Consider the following 19,854-nt stretch of genomic DNA (forward strand, 5'->3'; position numbering starts at 1 on the left):
ACTTGGTCCGGAAGGCTTTGGAGAAATCTCAAGAAAGACAGAAAAAGGCAGCAAATCGATATCGTCACGATTTGAAATTAAAGGAGAACGATTGGGTGCTCTTACGTTTTCAGAAGGCATGCCTGAGAAAGAAAAAGGGTAAGGAACGGCTTTTTCCAAAGCTTAGCATGAGATACCCTGGACCTTTCTAGATTTCCCAAAAGATAAATGATGTCTCCTTTTGACTGAAGCTGCCCGATACTTGAGACTTCACAATGTTTTCATGCGAGTCTCTTGAAGCCTTTTCAAAGGCGATGTGCCCGATGATGGAGAGCCAGATGAGCAACCCGAAGTGAAGGAAAACAAGCACATACTCGTTCCAGAACAGATATTGGCACAGAAAGATAGAAGGTAAAGCGATAAGACGGTTGTTGGTTAAATTCAAGACCTACTCCGCATTGGATGCGAAGTGAATGGAGAAGAAGGACCTGGCAGATACTCCTCAGATTGTGAATCTTTACCTTGAAGCATTTGGTTTAGCATAGTCTATTTCTAAATGGAACCCCAAACTCAGCTTGGGCGGAATTTGGTGCAGCGGATATGCACAAGAGAGGAATCGCTCCACTCCTTTGTCAACAGATTGCCCCGATTTTGATACTAAAGTCACTGATGTCTCTTTTGAGTTTCAGGGATACTGTGAGCTGATAGTATTTTGTTGTATGACTTTATGAACTGGAATTCCAGAACATGATACTGACTTGTTCTTGAATTGTAAGTGCAGGAATTGATAGACAATATGACAGCAACATTTCGATCTGAAAGATCTCAATAGGCATGATTGCAATAAGGATTACTTAATCGGGCATCTATGAGGTCCTGAGTGGATCTAGATGTGATTGCTAAATACATTGCCGATAAATCATGGTCTGGGATCCGAATGAATTTTTGAATGTGATTTGTCATGTGATGTCAAGTGATGTCGTGTGATGTGATTGTAGATTGGTACATGTGCTAGATGTGTTTTCCTAGTGCATCGGTACTAACAGTCAGTTTCTACCAAGACAGTTTATGGCCTCTCTGTTTTGCAAGCGTAATAGAGGGCGATTACAATGCTTTCAAGAGGGGGGTATGTCACAAACCGGTGACGTGGCATGACCCGATACACCCCTAGAATGTGCAGCACAATGTGCAACAAAGCAGCCCCGTAAAACGCGGAACAATTGCTAACATGGCACCTCCCGAAAATTGCGGAAATCTGCTGACGTGGCATGCTGTACGGACCCGTAATTTGCGGCGCTACAGTGCTGACGTGGCTGAGCCATACGGACCACCTTTTTCTATGCAAAAGCAGGTCTGAAATTGCGTGGCTGAATTTGGGCAGCTTTTGAGTCAAGTTGCTTTATTTTTAAATGCTTTTAAGTGGAAGCTTTTGATTTTGAAGCTTTTGGGGCTCTGCTTTTAGCAACCCTTGTAACCTTTATTAAGAACCCAAGGGGGCTTCCTCTACAGAGCATCTGGACGCAGAGTCTGAGAGCGAGCACCCGCAGGAGTTGTACTTTTCTCGAAGATTAATATAAAAAGAAATACCGAAAGGGGCGCCAATCTTTGGGGCCAATATCTCTAGGCACGAAACTCCGCGGGCCATGTCGAATCAATTGTGAACTGTGAATTGTTCTGAAGTCAATTCTCTGACGGTAGAATCTTGACTTGGAGTGTCCAAGTTTGTTACACCAAGCAGTTCGTATATCTCGTTCGTACTCCCGAGTCAGCCAAGAAGAAATAAAGAGCCTTTTGAATTTCAATCATTTGACTGGAGCTTCCTGCTTTAAAGGAAGAGTGGACCATCATGTTCGAGCATTTTCCTTGAATAAAGATGTCGCCCTCCTAATTTTGGAGTGCTCTGAGTAATGCCCTCCAGAGAAAGCTATGTCAAACTGTTGAATGAAGGCTAAAGCCCTCGGAGCATCGCCGAACCCAGAAAAGGAGTCAAAATCGATTGTCCACCTTCTTTGAATTCTTTTACTTTCTTGCAATTGTCTTTGAGAAAGTCATATTGGCTGGCTCTGTAAAAATGCTTCTTCTTTGCATAAAACATGTGATCGTCGGAGTCCGAACTGTCTCAGGATGACTCCTCTGTAGAACTGTCAAAAACTGGGCGAAATCTAGGCTTCTTTGCCTTTTTCTTGCCCTTTCTGAAGCTTTGCTTTTTGCTTCGCTTTTTACCTTTTCTGTCTTCCTTGCTCGAGTCAAAAGAGCTAGAAGAACTGTCAGAAGAAGAAGAAGAAGAAAAAGAAATGGGTAGTCCTTCAAATCGTATACGCTTCTTCTGCTTTCTTGCCGATGCAAAAGAAGATTGACGACCAGAATAACCCGGGAAGTCAGTCCCTTTCTTGTGCTTTTTCTCGTGCTTTTTAGATTTGTTGTTTGCGTCCAAAAGCCGGCTGATCCATGTCTGAACCACCTCTTGTAATTCTTGCTCTGTAAACATCCTCGAAGAAGGAGGTTTCTTGATTGTTGGTTTGATGGGTGGTTCTGTGGCTTTCTGCCACTGGGTGTGCACTTCTGCGATGAATTGCTAAGACAAAAATTTTGTTTGTTGCCTTGTCAACCAGCTCTCGACGTTTCATCTCTTCAATCTCGAACTGAGTAGGACGAGGTGGGCCATACTCTTCCTCTGTTTGATCATAAGAATCTTCTTGGTGATCTCCTCCCGCATTCGCAGATGCACAAGAAGTCGACTAATTCTTGTTGAAATCCATAAGTGTCGCGAGGAAAGGATCGGATTTCCCGGTAGCACAGAAATCGATCGCGCTCTGATACCACTGTAACAAACTTGGACACCCCAATTCTAGATTCTACCGCGACACAGCAGAGATTCACTTTAAAACAGTTCACAAAAGACGACACGGCCCGGCGTAGATCCGTACCCAAAGGTATTGGCCCCAAAGACTAGAGCCCCTTTCGGTATTTCTTTTTATATTAATCTGTGTTCAAAGTACAAGAGAGTAGGCAGGCGCTCACTCTCAGACTCTGCGTCTAGATGCTCTGAGTAATGAGGCCTAGCCTACTTATTTATTGGTACAAGGGATGCCCAAAAGTAGAGCCCCAAAATCTTTTAACTCCAAAAGCAAAGTTCCCAAAAGCAGTTATCCCCAAAAGCTTGGCTTCAAAATCAGCCACCGTAATTTACGCAATTCCGTACATTCTGCCATGTCAGCAATCAGCAAGAATTGTAGCGTCCGTACAGTTGCCACGTGTCAGCCTGTCAGCGCAATTTTCCGAGGACTGTCATGTCAGTCTGTCGGCGCATTTCTGGGCTTCTGCAGGTTGCCACATCATCAGTTTGTTGACAGCTTGATAGAGTAGAGGCTAGAAGTTAGAACAATGCAATGATGCATTCACTTGTAAGTAGGGGTAAGGGGGGTAGCATTATATAGGCTTTTTCCCACTTTCAAAAAAAAAAAACAGTCCAAAAATTTTGCCCGTTTTTTACTATTGGCCGAAAATGAGTCCATTGGTCTGAATCCGGTTGTTCGGCTAGTCTCCTGCCGATCAAGCCGTTCTGTCCGTTCCGGGCCGTTCCGGTTTGCCAGTGTCTATCAGAACACCTGTCCGTTCCGGGACGTTCCATGCTATCCCCACCTGCCAGAACGTCGTTCCGGCGTTCCAAAGCCATGCATAGGCATTCCCTAGTAACTATGAAGGAGAATCATCGTGATAGATACGAGATCTATTGGCTGCCCGGTACGGAGAGGTGGTTTGCTCGCGGTTGCAGACAAGTTTATCACCCGATTCACCCTTTTCCGCTGCACCTTTGACAAAGGGTTGCTAAAAGCACAGCCCCAAAAGCATGAGGCCTAAAAGCACTTAAACTTCAAAGCATCTTCTCCAAAGCTACCACTAAAACTGCCAATTTCAGCCAACGCAAAAAGCGGAAATTCCGTACAGTTGCCACATCATCAATCGGCGCAAAATCCGAAAACCTGCCCCACGTCAGCGTCTCGTCACAGTATGGCAACCCGCAAGCAATTTGGTGTACAGTAACTTATGAAGGCTTACATGTTTGGTGGCCTATGTATGCTTTGAAATTCGTTTTGAAGAGGAAATCGGTGAAGGAAGAAGCGCTTTCCTCAAGTGTATTAGTTGACATATGTTGTACTTCCATACCAACACGTACTTCCTAGCTTCCATGGTGATCTTTTGGGTTGGCATGTGCCGTAATTCCATGCAAGGGCACGTGCTTCCTAGTTTCCATGGTGATCTTTTCGATCGGCATGTGCTTGTAAATTTCCAAGGGATCAATTGCCTTTGAGTTGTGTTTTTGTGGGAGTTCATTTGATATTGTTTGTGGTGATGATCTTGTATCTTGAGCGCTATTGGGAGACATTTCTATAGAGGTACCCCTTGCTCTTGTTTTCCCAACAACAGGTTCAAACACCAATGAGGAACTCTAATGCATGGGTCCAAAACAAGTATTGGGAGTGCACAACCTGCCCCTCTATGCCGCTCACATACCTCTCTTTGGCTGAAGCCTGTTGTAGCACCCACCAATGAACTAAAAGGCTGGAACTTTTGTCAGTGTAGTCTGTGCCACACCGGCAGACTCCGTTGAGTCCTTGGTAGAATCACTATCACTGTTGTCCTCATCAAGCTTGTCTTTGGCTTTGTTCTTTTGCGAGCTTTTATCTTTGCCTTTGGATTTACAATCCAAAGACAAATGCCCATGCTTTCCACACTTGTAATTGTCACAAACTGCTGACATGTCAAGCCACTAAAGAACGGAGCCACCGGCCGAGGGGCCTAAACCCTAAAAAGAAGCAACAAAAGAATTAATAAGTTCCACCAACTTCTGGGACCCTGTCCGATGGGGCACAGAGGACATAAAGGCCTTAAAAATAAAGCAGGACTAGCGCACACACACATGCGCAGAAGCTGATGATGTGGCAGCTGTACAGACAGCCCACAAAACGCGCTAACTGCTAACATGGCAACTTGTACAGATTTGTGCTTTTTGCGTTGAACCTGCTGACGTGGAAGCCTATACGGATTTTTGTGATTTACGCTGGCTGATTTTCAGCGCCAGCTTTTGGGCCTGTTGCTTTTGAGTTTCAAGCTTTTCATGTAAACTGCCTTTCAATGGCAAGGGCCTTTAAATATGTGCAAAGGGCTCACTCTCTGGCACGCTTCAATGAGAAGGTGAAGAGCGGGCGAGTATCGGCATTGTACTGAGTTCAAGTAATATAAAGAAATACCGAAAGGGACACCAAGGTTTGGGGCCAATACTCTCTGGGGTGGAATTCCGCCACTCCATGTTGCGTGTGCTCTCTCTCCAAATCTACGCATGGGACTAGAGGATCAAGAGGTGTAGCAATTCTTTTCAGAGAGGAGCTCCAACCACTACTGCACATAGTTCGGAGAGATGATCAGGCCAGATACTTGTGGGTGAGGCTGAGGGCAGAGACTGGACGTTTCTTGTACATCGCCATATGCTATTTTCCTCCCAGCACTTCAGTATATGCTTCACCCAGAGGACAGTCTCCTTACTCTATACTTGATGATGATATCTGGGAGTTCTCCAGGGATGGAGACATCATACTTTTGGGAGATTTCAATGCCCGTACAGGCAGCTCACAGACAGTTTTCTATGACACTCAGAGGAGATGCTCAGAGAGCTAGAGCCAGAGGAGATGGGGCTTGAGAGATGCTCACACGACAGAGAGCATACGGAGTATGGGAGACACCCGAGGGAGATGACGACTACTCACAGTTTAGCCATACTGAATGGCTTACCAACTTTCCCATCTTCTACAGGTTTTACTTGTTTTCCACACAGACATGGGTCCAATACTGTAGACTATGTTCTGACACATCCGAGCTTTCTCTCTCACATTCAGGATTTCACAGTGGGGCCTAGGCCTGTTGGGATTGCAGTAGATCATGCACTTTTGACATTATCAGTCTCCTTTGAGTACAATACATCTCAAGCCTCACGGGGTGGTAGACATCCATGCTATACTTTTACACCAGAGACTGACTCAGTCTATGCAGAGGAGATACGTAGGCTTTTATGCACATCAGAGCCAGTATACACAGTGGAGGAGATCACATCTATGCTGACAGTGACATTGCATGGGGCAGCGACAGAGGCATACCCACACACTCAGCCTGGTGAGAGACGTCGTTCTGGGCACATGCCTCAGAACAGCTGGTATGATGAGGAGTGTCGACAGAGGAGAGCTCAGATACTGCGGGAGCTTGCATTGGGAGTGATCACCTATAGACAGTCTCGTATTGCTACACGACGACTAGTGCGACGGAAGAAGCGAGCTTTCTTGGTCCAGATGGAGCAAGATTTATATCAGCTCTTCCTTAGTAGAGATTCAGGAGAGGCTTGGTGTCTATTCCATGAGCAGTCTCCCCCACCAGTGATTACTTCTACAGAGATATGGGGGCAGTATGCAACATCTTTATACACTGTACCTGGACAGACACCACTACCAGATCCACCACAACTATGTCCGGCTGCGAGCACCTTCAGGAGGCCATTGACAGGATGAAGACCAGACAGGCACAGGATCATGAGGGTTTGGTAGCAAAGCACATTATACATGCTGGGGATTTGTTGGCAGAGATGCTTGCACGGTTATTCAACCGTGTCATGTGTGAGGGCTTTCCTGAGTCTTGGAGATTATCTACTATTGTACCTATCTTCAAGACAAGAGACCCCACAGTGCCGGGGAATTACCGTACTATCATGGTAGGACACACATTGGCACGGTTGTATGCATCCATCCTTGAACATAGGCTGAGCAGTTGGGCAAAGATTATAAGCATGCGGGCACCTGGGCAGGCTGGTTTCAGGAGGGGTTTCTCCACACTAGATCATGTCTTTACACTCAGAGCTATCATTGAGGAGGGTCGAGCACATGGTAGACGGATTTATTGCAGTTTTGTAGACTTCCGCAAAGCTTTTGACACAGTACCGAGGGCCAGATTGATGCGCCGACTTATGGAATTGGGGGTACCCATAGAGCTGATATGGGGGATTATGGCATTGTACAGTTCACTGATGGGTCATGTACGCACATCAGAGGGGATATCTGACATAGTTCACTCCACTATCGGAGTGAAACAAGGATGCCCATTGTCCTCTACTTTATTTGGTATGTATCTTGATGAGGTCTCTAATTATATTGACAGAGGAGGAGATAGAGGTGCTCAGCTTGCAGGGACATGGATCCCTCTGTTATTGTATGCTGACGATATCGTGTTGATATCAGACTCACCAGAGGGTATGCAGAGACATTTGGATGCATTGCATAGTTTTGCAGCGGATAGTGGATTGTCTGTCAACCTTGGTAACACCAAGGTCATGGTATTTAATACCACGCCACAGTGGGTTAGGAGATCAGCACCTACATTCACATATGGGCTGGACAGTATGGAGTACACTGATGCATACACATATCTTGGGGTGGTCTTTAGTGGACCAAGGTTCACACTGAAAGGGGCAGCAGACACTAGATTGACTCGTGCCTATGAAGCCCTAGGCGGTTTGGAGAGGATTTGTTCGCAGGTTCAGTTCCAGGAACCTCAAACAAAGCTCTGGCTCTTCGACACTTTGGTCGCTCCAGTTATGCACTACGGGGTCCAGGTTTGGGGACTGTCTGTTGATAGTGCTGGATGGAGTAATATGGAGAGACCCTTGATACTTATGATTTCTAGGCTGATTAGAGCCAAGGCCTCAGTTCCACATGACATCATACGAGCGGAGCTGGCTGCCCCACCTATGGAGGTTGAGGCACTCACCAGATCAGTATCATTTGTACACAGCTTATGGGACACCACCAGGGACAGATATGCTAGGCTTGCTCTTGAGTCATCCAGACAGTTGGCATTGCAGGGAGATACATCATGTTGGTATGCACAGATGAGCTCATGGTTTCAGAGGCATGGTTTCAGCATGGGCAGGCTGCCCCCTTTCCACTATTCTCTTGATGCACCCTCTTTGGCTCTTACACGGCTGGAGAGTGCTAGACTCATTCGGCACGATCTTATCCAGCTTGATAACAAGAGGACATGGATAGAGCCATCACGGGAGTTGGGTACGAAGAGGGCTTTCTATAGAGAGCATCTTCTCCAACTCACGACAGATGGATTTATCACACGGCCCAGCTACATGGACACACATCTATCTCATGGGTTACGATGTGCCATAGGCCAGATTCGCACATCTTCACACCAGCTTGGGATTGAGACAGGTAGATTCAGAGGCGTACCAGCAGACAGTAGGATTTGTCAGTTATGCCATGTAGAGCCAGAGATAGAGTTTCACTACATATGTCAGTGCACAGGTTACTATGAGATACGGGGACGCTTTCATTGTTTATTCAGAGATGGTTTTGACTCGTTAGATAGAGTCATGAGATATCAGGATCAAAGGTGTCTCGGATTATATCTACTTGAGATACAGAGACATAGAGACGCTCTATTGAGAGGGCAAAGATAGAGACAGTCCCAAAGACGCATCTCAGATTTCTTCAGTCTGAGTAGCACAGAAGCAGAGGGGACACCACCATCACAGAGCTCGGTTCCCACCCATACACACACCAGCGGTACTCTCATTGACCGAGCTATAGAGTTGGGGAGATTGAGACGACCGCGACTGAGGGGAGCCACGCAGCACCGGCGGAGATTGCGGCAGAGGATCCACAAGATTCTAGCACGACACCCAGAGTGTACCAGGATAGGCTCCATGCTATTGCTTTATTATACCATGGTGACACTTATCCCCATTTTGTACCTTTTTGGCATGATACCATTGCTCAGCCTACCAGCCACCCATAGGAGTCGGTAGCACTCCTATCTCAGTTCTTTGTTTGTAGTTTTCTTTGTTTGTACCCAGACTTGGTACTAGACTCATCATTGTAATCAGTTGGTCTCATAGGTCATTTTGGCCTTTTGTAGACGTTAATATATCATTTCATTTCTCTCTCTTTCAGTTTCTGTTGTTATTGAAGTGCTAAAAGTCTATTCAGTCTCTTCTTTTCTATTGGCACGTGGTGCCCGTCTTGTGACAGTGGTATCAGAGCTTCAAGTGCGTGCTTTTCTGAAAGCATACCGGTCCCACCAAAAAAGCAGACAGAGCAATCCGACGCTTCCAAAGTTTACTGAAATTTTATTTGAAGTATCTTGGGTTCCCGACCCCGGACTTATTAACCACTCTTCTATCTTGGGGTCTCGACACCGAACTTATTAGCGACTCCCACCCTTACTTTATTGCGCATCGGGCGCGCTCCCGTTTTCACCGCTTTGTCTTACAGGGCATAAGCCATAAAGAACCCAAGACATGGCGTTCATGGATTCAGCAGAATATTTGCAGTTTCTTTTCAACGAGCTTCACAACATTCTTTCGCGGCATCCTCACCAAAATTTTCCGATGCTGCAAAGTTTTCAACAATTTTTGAATTACATGTCACCCCCTCTGATGCCTCAAGTGGTACCCCCTCCTCCAGCACCAAAAAGTACAAGAGCTTCCAACCGGCAACCTGTAGTACCCCCTCCTCCGGCACCAAAAAGTACAACAGCTTCCAACCGGCAACCTTCCCAACAGTCTGTTTCAATCGAGGGAGTCTTCAGGAATATGGTGCAACTATCTGACCTTGATCCAGTGCAACCGCCTTTGCCCCCACCACCACCGCCACCATGCTACAATGGTTGGAGCCCACATGGATACCCTTATTATCTGTACCCGAGATATGCGCCTAACCAACCCAAAGATTTCAAGGATGGCTGCACGACAGTCAAATTTTTCACTTTTTCCAAGGTGAAAGATCGAAAGAAAGCATTGCAGTTCCTACAACAATTCGACACATCTATGCTTTGGGGAACTATACAACAGAATCCAAGATTTCTCGAGCAGCAGAATTTCTTAAAGATAATGCTATGCAGTGGTGGAGTTCAATCGCGACACAACCGCATGCTCCAAGGACCTGGCAAGCTTTCAAGACAGTCTTTGCAACGCAGTTATACGACTTCTCTCTTCGAAGTCCAAATTAGGTCAGAATGAGGCAACTTGAAAATGCTTGCCACAGAGACCATGCAGGACTATAACCAAAGGTTTCTCGACGTCTACCTTCCTTGGAGGACCAGTGCGAGCGTTACACCATTGGACTACCATCACCGTTGCAAGAATATTGTTTGTCCAAGCAAGTTTCAACCATGCAAGAGCTTATGGACCATGCTGCGGTCAGCTACAAAATGATGAAAGGAAAGTTGGAGTTTACCACGAAAGCAACTCCGGCCACTAACCACAACTCCCAACAACGAACAAATCCCGTGAAAACCAGCCTCAACCGCCTCGTCTGACACACCGTCAACGAGACACCTTGTTACAAGAAGGCCCACGCTTCGAATGTTCCAAACACGCCATACGTTCAATACATGTCCTGAGTGAGCCTCAACGTGTTGGAATTAGGGTTACAGAGAAACGCACACAGCTTGGAGAAGACGAAGGAAGCTCAAGGCACACAATAGAGAGTGTGTTACTTAGTGTGCAATGGAAAGATAGATAGCCCTAGAGTGATGGGCGTATATACAATGCTCGGGAGAAAAAACCTCCTAAAGAGGGAAAAAAATGCCCTGACGGTCCTAGTGTGTTCACACACATCACTATCACATGTATATGGTAACAAATCCCCCCTGGAGTGATGCGGTGAACGAGAGAAAAGGGAAATGCCATGCCCTGAGGACATGATCAGTCCACAAAGGGGAGTAAGCCCAAAGCTTTGCGGAAAGCTTCAAGCTTCTCACGAGACAATGCCTTTGTGAAAAGATCTCCAAGGTTGTCCTGTGTTGGCACATAAGCCAAGCTGATCTCTCCTGTTGAGAGCCTCTCCCTGACATAGTGGTAATGCACCTCAATGTGCTTTGTGCGAGCATGAAAAACTGGGTTCCTCGCATCTGCCAATGCGCTCTGACTGTCAATGTAGATAGTGTTGGCAGTGTCCTGTCCAACACCCAAATCAGCCATACAACGTCTGAGCCATACACACTCAACCGTAGCTGTGAAGACTGCCCTGTACTCAGCCTCACAAGTCGAAGTGGCCACAGTCGGTTGCTTCTTGCTCAACCATGATATACATGAACTGCCAAGCATGAAACAAAAACCACTTGTGGACACTCGCGTGTCAAAACAACCAGCCCAATCTGAGTCCAAAAAAGCATGTAAGTGTGGCGGCAATGATCCCCCCTTGGGATAAAACAAGCCAAGATGTAAAGTGCCACTAAGGTAGCGGAAAATCCTCTTGACAACCTGCCAATGCTTAGACCCTGGGCTATGCATAAATCTGATGACCTGTGAGACTGCAAACTGAATATCCGGCCTCGTGTTGCATACATAAATGAGGCAGCCAACAGTAGTTTGATAAAGAGTAACATCAACAGGACCGCCAGCATCATGGACTCAACTTCAAACCTGTTTCCATGGGAGTGGCAATTGGTTTGCAATCCTCAAGTCCAAACTTACATAGCAATGTCTCTATGTAACTTTTCTGACACAAGGCAATACCACCATCACACTGCTTAACCTGTATACCCAAGTAATAATGCAACAGTCCCAAATCTTTCATCTTGAAAGTAGCATTCAAATCAGCCTTAAATTCAACAATATGTCTCTCATTTGGTCCAGTGATCAGCAAATCATCGACATAAAGAACCACAATGAGAAGTACATCACTCTCACGCTTTACATACAATGTGCTTTCTGTTGGACTGTTACAAAAGCCTCGTTTGACCAAATGAGTGTCAGCTTTGTCATACCAAGTACGAGGAGATTGCTTCAACCCATACAAAGCCTTCTTACATCTGCACACTTTGTCCTCTTGTCCTTTTATGACAAAACCGCGAGGCTGCGTTACATAAACTTCCTCAAATATGTCACCATTCAAGAAAGCAGTAACAATGTCTGATTGATGTACATCCCAACCAAAATGAGCTGCCAATGCACATAGAAAACGCACAGTAGTCATACGACAAGTAGGAGCAAAGGTCTCTTCATAATCTATGCCTTTTTCTTGTGCATAACCTTTTGCAACAAGTCGAGCCTTATGGCAATCCATCTCACCATCCGGCTTGCGTTTCAACTTGTAAACCCACTTCGTACCAATGGCCTTTTTGCCAGGAGGCAAATCACATAAAGTCCATGTGTCATTTTCTATAAGTGCATCATATTCTAATTGCATGGCAGCCATCCAATTTTTTGAATTCTGTGCTTCATCAAAAGACAGAGGCTTCTCAACATCATGTAAGCTAGACACGGCCAAAGCATAACAATCTGATGCATAACATGCATGGCGAGAGCCTGAACGAGTACGACTAGACAAAGGTGCATCCAATTTACTGTCACGTTAAGTGTGCACCAGCCATTTTAGCATACCTCTGGCCTACTCGTTTTCAGCCCTTTCCTCATCAAGTACATCATGTACATCTGCATCAGTAATAGGCTGATCTGTAACATTTTCAGAAACCCCCATAGGCTGTACATTTGCCTCATTGGAACTTACATTCGTATTTCCACCACTGAAAAGAGGCAACAAAGTGTCATAAATGTCCTATGAGCTTACATTACTGTCTCTAGTACATGACAGCAAGGGCTGAACAGAATCTTCAGCAAACACTGCATACCGTGAAACCAGAATACGTTTTGTTTGCGGATGATACAGCCTGTAACCTTTGCTTTCAGCACTATAACCAACAGAAATACATTTGACAGCCTTATCATCCAATTTCCTGCGCTGTGTTTGTGGCACCAAAGCATATGCCAAACAGCCAAAAACACGCATGTGCTCAATAGAAGGCTTTCTATCGTGCCATGCTTCATATGGAGTAATAGACTGCAAAGCTTTTGTAGGACACCTGTTTAGTACATAAGTGACACACATGATGGCCTCAAGCCAAAAAGAATGCGGCAAAGCTTGACTTTTGACCATACATCGTGCCATTTCCGTAAGTGACATGTTTTTCATCTCAGCAACACCATTTTGCTCGGGTGTATAAGACACTGTACATTGGTGTTTTATCCCACGACTAGCCAAAAATGCATTGAATTCATGAGACATATACTCTCTCCGTCGATTCGATCGGAACAGAGTGTGCCCATAGTACATTTCGAGAAATTTTCAGCCATAGCCAGAAATTGCTTAAAGCACATAAAAACTTCGGACTTCGCTTTAAGCGGAAATACCCATGCATGCCTGGAGTAATCATCAATGAAAGTCACGAAGTAAAGGTAATTGCCCAAGGACAGAGTTTGCATGGGCCCACAAACATCGCTATGCACAAGCTGCAACCCGCATGTGGCCCGAACTGAACGATCCTTTGGAAACTTAGAACGCTGTATCTTACCCAAAATACAGCCTTGACAAACATGTTTGACAGGTGCTTCAAGAGGTGGCAAAGAAGCAAACATATTAGATTTCTACAAACACAGCAAACTGGCAAAATTCAGATGACCAAAATGTGCATGCCAAAGTTTTGCATCTGAAATAGCCCTTGAATCTGCACCTGCATTTGCAAAATTTTGTCCACACTTGTCATACAAAGTGAGCTTATACAGCCCACGGCACAAAAGCCCAGATACAACAATTTTATCACCAAAACTGAGATCATTAACTGTACATCTGTCATCCACAAATTTGACTACAAGTCCAAGTCTAGCAAGTGCAGATACAGACAAAAGATTCTTCTTGATCCAAGGTATGTAAAGTGCATCAACAAGTGTGAAAGAACTGTCATTAGCAGCAATAAGCACAATCTTTCCAACTCCCTGAACTGGATAAGAGGCATTGTTGGCACAAGTGATTGAATTCCCATGAGGGACAGACTCGAGAGAGGTGAACAATTCACGATGTGAGGTAATGTGCTTTGTAGCACCACTGTCGAAATACCACATGTGAATCTGCAGCAACGGACAAGAATGCATCATGGACAACAGGATTGTAAGTGCACTCTGTGCTAAAAGCCCATTCTGCAACGACATCAGCATCACAGTCTCCTTTCACATAAGACTCAACAATGGCTGCATTTGTAGTGGAACCAGCATTTGCAGTGGAACCACCCTCTTTCTTCTTAGCCTCTTTGGCCTTCAACTTAGGACACGACTTAATCAAGTGATCATTAGCTTTACAATAATGGCAACGCATCTTCTTTTTGCCCTTATCACCAGAATTTCCAGACGAAGTGCTGCCAGCAAAAGCATTGAAACAGAAGTTTTGTCACTCGCAGCAGAACCATAAGAAGTGGCTGCATTGCTGTTACCACCCTTTCTTCTTTGAGAATCATAAAAGGCTGTTCAACTGCACGCTCTGTAGTTCTGTTTTTCCTGGAAAGTGACTCTTGCAACAGCAATGAGGGCATAATGCATCAAACTTGACAACTTCTGGATTTCCTTGAATCATAAGTCTCCAAGTACTAGCAAAAGTCTGGTAAGGCATCAAGAACAGTCTGCACAAGGGAACTGTTTGAAATGACTTCACCTGCAGAAATAAGTTGCTCATTGATATCCTTGACACTAGCAAGAAAAGTGTCCATATCATCTTCATCATGCATAATCTTCGACTCCAACTCTTTACGCAGCAAATCAATTTTAGCCTCATTGTGGCTTGCATAAAGACCAGCCAAAATATCCAAAGCCTGTTTTGCAGATTTTGTTGAACGGATGTGAGGAACAATGGTGCGCTTCACAGACAACCAATCAATGCATGAGCCTACGCATCCTTTACATCCAAACGAGCTTGTTCTGCAGACGTACATCAATGCCCTGCACAATATTCCAGACTCCCATTGACACAAAAGCGTGTTGCATCATATAAGCCCACATAGGGTAATTGTCCCCATCCAACCTGTCCTCAACAGCAAACATCTTGAAGACATCAGTGTTGTTGTCAGCCATGGTAAATGTTGCACCTGATGTGAAAACTGCCCGAAAATAGGAGAAACGGAGTGGGAACACACGTGCTATATAGCACAAACCGTAGAAGATTGTAAGGCACCTGTTATGCAGAAAATGGCACTGACAGAAATTCTGCACAAAATGACGAAATTGCCTGTGCAGACATGCATGTAGTGGAAACCGAGGCCGAAATGAGCGACTTGCGAACGCTCGGCAAACCTCACTGTAATCAGAGAAAGTGAGCAAACGTGTGCTGGAGCAGCTGGAGAATAAGCCCAGGAGGACGTAACCTGCTCTAATACCAATTGTTGGAATTAGGGTTGCAGAAAAACGCACACAGCTTGGAGAAGACAAAGGAAGCTCAAGGCACACAATAGAGAGTGTGTTACTTAGTGTGCAATGGAAAGATAGATAGCCCTAGAGTGATGGGCGTATATACAATGCTCGGGGCAAAAAACCTCCTAAAGAGAGAAAAAATGCCCCGGCGGTCCGAGTGTGTTCACACATCACTGTATATGGTAACACGACGTCCTCAGAGCAACCTTCTACTCCCACGTCAAACAGATCTCCGGGGCCACCTCCGGCTAAGAGGGCTAGACTTGTCATTGGACTAGTATCCGATATGTATGGTATACACCTCGAGAGTTCAAATGAATTATGCAAAGCTTATGGAAAAGTCAACGCCTTGGAGCCTTGATCTTCTTTGACCCCGAAGCTATGGAAAACTTCATCCATCCAGAATTCTTGAAGCAGATATACTTTGATTATGATGCAGATGGTGGAGAAATTGAAGCTGAGCTAGCCACGGGGCAAACTCAAAAAGTCATTGGTGCTCTTCCAGTGACTATCCAAGATTATCACGGAAAAGCCAATTTCCACATTATGAAGTTGGGCAACTGCGACGTTCTCTTGGACATGCCCTAGCACGACAAGAATGATGCGACTCTCCAAGTTCGGAACCAAACCATCACCGTGATACAGAAGGGCAAGCCAGTCATCCTCAAAGTTCAGTTGTCCGAACAAAACCCTGAGTGAACTCTCTAGTTGTTTTATAGTTAGATAGATACTTTTGAACATTGTTTGAGAAAGAACTGTTTGAAATGGATGCTATCTGTCTTGGTGCCGATTTGAACTGTTTGACTCTCGTTTTAATACTGGTTTCATTGATCGGTGATTTTACTCTTGGGTTGAGAAGTGAGAATATTGTTTTGGTATTGTTTGAACCTCGCAACGACGCAAGCCGATGTCTAGGGAGCGTTCCGTTGTATGCTAGAAAACCTCCGAACGACGCAGGCCGATGTCTAGGGAGCGTTCCGTTGTATGCTAGAAAACCTCCAAGCGACGCAGACCGATGTCTGGGAAGCGTTTGGTTGTATGCTTGAACCTCCAAGCCACGTAGACTGCGGTCTGGGGAGCGTTTGGTTGTACAGTCTTCTCAGCTCATGGCTCGGACCTTTTTAGGTTATTTGCGGAGGGAGTGACGAGGTAGTCGTTGAGTAGATTCATACCGCAAATTGTTTGTCTCGGGGGAGTGCTCAGCGGCGCTATTTGTTGTGTCTTGTAACATGCATATGTAAGCATTCGTGTTGCATTTTGATGTGCCAACCATTGAATGCTCCTTCTTGGATGAGATTTTTCTGGGAAGTCAACAACCCAGGAGATCAAGAGCTCCATCAAGACGAAAGGAGAAGCCAACTCCTTGACAAAAAGAGCAAATTGATTGTCCCTCAGAATGTCCCTCGAAAAAAAAAAAATAGCTAACTCGAGTTGTTTTGCAAATATACGGTAATCACAGACGATTACTCTCTTTCAAGGAGGGATGTCACAAACTACTAACATGTCAAGTCACTGAAGAATAGAACCACCGGCCGAGGGGCCTAAACCCTAAAAAGAAGCAATAAAAGAATTAAAAAGTTCCACCAACTTTTAAGACCCCGTACTATGGGGCCAAGAGGACATAAAGGCCTTAAAAATAAAGCAGGACCAGTGCACACACCCACACGCGCGCGCTAACTTGCGCAGAAGCTGATGACGTGATAGCTGTACGGACAGCCCGCAAAACGTGCTGACTACTGACGTTGCAACTTGTACAGACTTTTGCTTTTTGCGCTGACTTGCTGACGTGGCAGCCTGTACGGATTTCCGTGATTTACACTAGCTGATTTTCAGCGCTGACTTTTAGGCCAATTGCTTTTGAGTTTCAAGCTTTTCATAAAAATGCTTTTCAAGGCCGCAAAGGGCTCAGTCTCTGACACGCTTCAGTAAGAAGGTGCAAGGCGCGAGTACCGGCATTGTACTGAGTTCAAGTAATATAAAGAAATACCGAAAGGGGCGCCAAGGTTTGGGGCTAATACTCTCTAGGGTGAAATTCCGCCACTCCGTGTCGCATGTGCTCTCTCTCTCTGTTTAAGTTTCAATTGTTATTGAAGTGCTAAAAGTGTGTTCAGTCTGTTCTTTTCTATTGGTACGTGGTGTCCGTCTTGTGACAGTCCCCAACTTCTTTTTGGTTTCCAATGTAGTATATGCCAAAACTCGAATCTTGCCATGGGAGACTAGGACAGCTTCCTCCTCGATAAGAAAAGAGCAAAGCTCAGCAAAATCCAACTAGGTACCGAGGCAACTAACTAAGCAATAGTCAATGCACTTTCCATAAGTGAGAGTTGATCATGGATGACCTTTGCAATCATAAATTGATTGCATGGCAGACTGAGCTTCAATCTTAATGGAAATAACTGTCAAAGAAGGGTGACCGTTGGCATCATAAAGTCTCAATCAAACATATCTTTGAGCTTGGACCACATTTTACTTGCAATTTGCAAAGTCTATACCATGGGAGAGATTTTTGTCGTGAGTGCCTGAACATCACCTTTGTATTACTCACATCTCAATCAACGCATGATTGAAGAAATTCGTGATCCTAATGTCGAGTCAGCCTATTGTTGCTGGATCTTGTGGGTCTTATCTCCGCGTTCTCGACGATGTCTCACAAGCCTTTGTGTAGAAACCACAGACGCATGATCAATTCCAATGAGCATGGTTGTCTCCTGTAAGTTTGTCATTGGCATTCAAATAGGGGGTTCGACCAAGGGCTGCACTTATATATATGCCCAGGATATCATGCAATCAATGCATTCCACGAGACCTTAGCTGGGAGTGCCTGCAACTTAGGGTGGATTCAGACGAGCCCGGTGGCAGAGAGGCTGCTTTCCATCTTCCTCCTCCCCTCTTGTTCACAAGAGGCGGTAGCAAATGATGATTTCTACTTTCAGCTTTTTCCTCAACCACTCACTCAGCTGAAGCAACCTTGCCAATTTTGTAGTGGGTTCGGAAATGAGCCTTAATGTTTTGGCCCAATGGAGTTTCTCCACGTAGGATTCACGCTCCTTTCATTTTTCATGTCGCCGCCTCGTCTGAACCCTGCCTTATTTAGTTATTACATATCTGCTTGTTGGCAGGGCCTACACATAAGCAATGCCAGAATCTTGTCTTAAACTGTGTGTACTCGCTGACAACACTTGACTCACAACGACAACAGCCTCTTCTCTAGGACGTTGAGGTGCAATATGAACGCGTCAACTTCATTCAAGACAGAGCGGCCGCAAATAGCATGGAGTTGTCTTCTTCACGGTGCCTTTCTGTACAGAAGGAGAGAAGTTGGAATCATCTTTGATGGCAGAGAGATCATTCTTCTTCTAGAGCCCTCGGCCATGTGCGGATCTTCAACTCTCTCTCTCTCTCTCTCTCTCTCTCTCTCTCTCTCTCTCTCTTCATGCTGCCCCTTGTAAAGAACACACCTTTCATCAATCTACCGAGAGCACTTTAGGAGCCGTGCGTGAAGTTCACAGCTTGGGCGTTGCTGGCTTGTCGAGCTCGGCCATGCGTCATGGACAGCTGGCTGTTGGGGTGAGAGGATGATGATGCACCTACAGAGAGAGTGTGGACAGGCAGGTGGTGAGACAGAGAAGACGGGGCGCAAGGAGTGGCGGCGGGGGGGCGGGAACTTCATAACACTGCAGATGGAGATGGAGGCACTGCATGTGGTAATTTTTAATTATCCACCCAATAGCTGAATGAACTAGAATGCTTCGTTAGCCGCAGAGTCCGAGGGTAAGAAAGACAAAAACGGGGGGGGGGGGGGGGGGGAGAGAGAGAGAGAGAGATGTATATTTTTTATTATCTCCGCATAGGTCTCTAGCTATCATGGGCAAGCAGAGTCATGATGAGATTGTTAGGAAGGAGCTATTACAAAAAGATGTCGTGCTTGGCAATGCTTTGGTTGACGTGTATGCCAAGTGTGGTGTACTTTTTAAGCCCATGTCGACATCTTGTGTATAGCCACATGCCTTCAAGATGCACGCTTATGTGATTGCATCTGGAGAGAGGCCCTCGCTTTGCATTGGACATAAGTATATATGGCTGAATTTGGAGAGATACACATTCTTTGCATTTGCTGGAAACATTGTAAATCTTTCTGGCACTTCTCTTATTGCACATATCACGCAATTAGTGAATGCCAAGAGGCGACATCCCGGACATAGCACTTTTTGTGCTTTCTCAAGCGCTCCACATTTGGCATACATATCGATCATGGTAGTGCCAAGCATGACATATCGGCATCTTGCGTACATCCACATGCCTTCAAGATGCACGCTTATGTGACTGCATCTGGAGAGAGGCACTCGCTTCGCATTTGTTGAAAACAGACTAGAGCTTTCTGGCCTTGCCATAGGGGGAAACCTTGCATTCCAAGAGTCCACACTCCGGACAAGAAGCTCCTCAAGCAAATATTGCGTAGAGCCACATGCCTTCAAGATGTAAGCATAGCCTGCGAGATAGAAGTATATGTGGCTGAATTTGGAGAGTAGACGTGCTTTGCATCCCGCAATCGATGCATTCCAAGAGGTGACATTCTGGACAGAGCGCTT

General features: G+C 45.5%; 1 protein-coding gene across 5 annotated transcripts in view; it reads right to left on the reverse strand.

The window, feature by feature from the left end:
• LOC147449661 (tRNA-specific adenosine deaminase TAD2-like) overlaps positions 1-19,032 on the reverse strand; it is a 71,857-nt gene extending 52,825 nt beyond the window's left edge. Inside the window, exon 1 of one of the 5 annotated variants that reach the window (XM_086522044.1) lies at positions 18,724-19,027. The gene's annotated coding sequence lies outside the window, so the exon portion shown is untranslated. Of the gene's footprint in view, positions 1-18,723 lie in introns of all 5 variants that reach the window. The other 4 variants (XM_086522048.1, XM_086522047.1, XM_086522045.1 and 1 more) reach the window with 4 other exon arrangements.
• Between the last annotated feature and the right edge of the window lie 822 nt (positions 19,033-19,854).

Source organism: Adiantum capillus-veneris, chromosome 10 (genome assembly GCF_014529385.1).
Source record: "Adiantum capillus-veneris isolate H3 chromosome 10, ASM1452938v2, whole genome shotgun sequence".
NCBI classification, from domain to species: Eukaryota; Viridiplantae; Streptophyta; class Polypodiopsida; order Polypodiales; family Pteridaceae; genus Adiantum; species Adiantum capillus-veneris.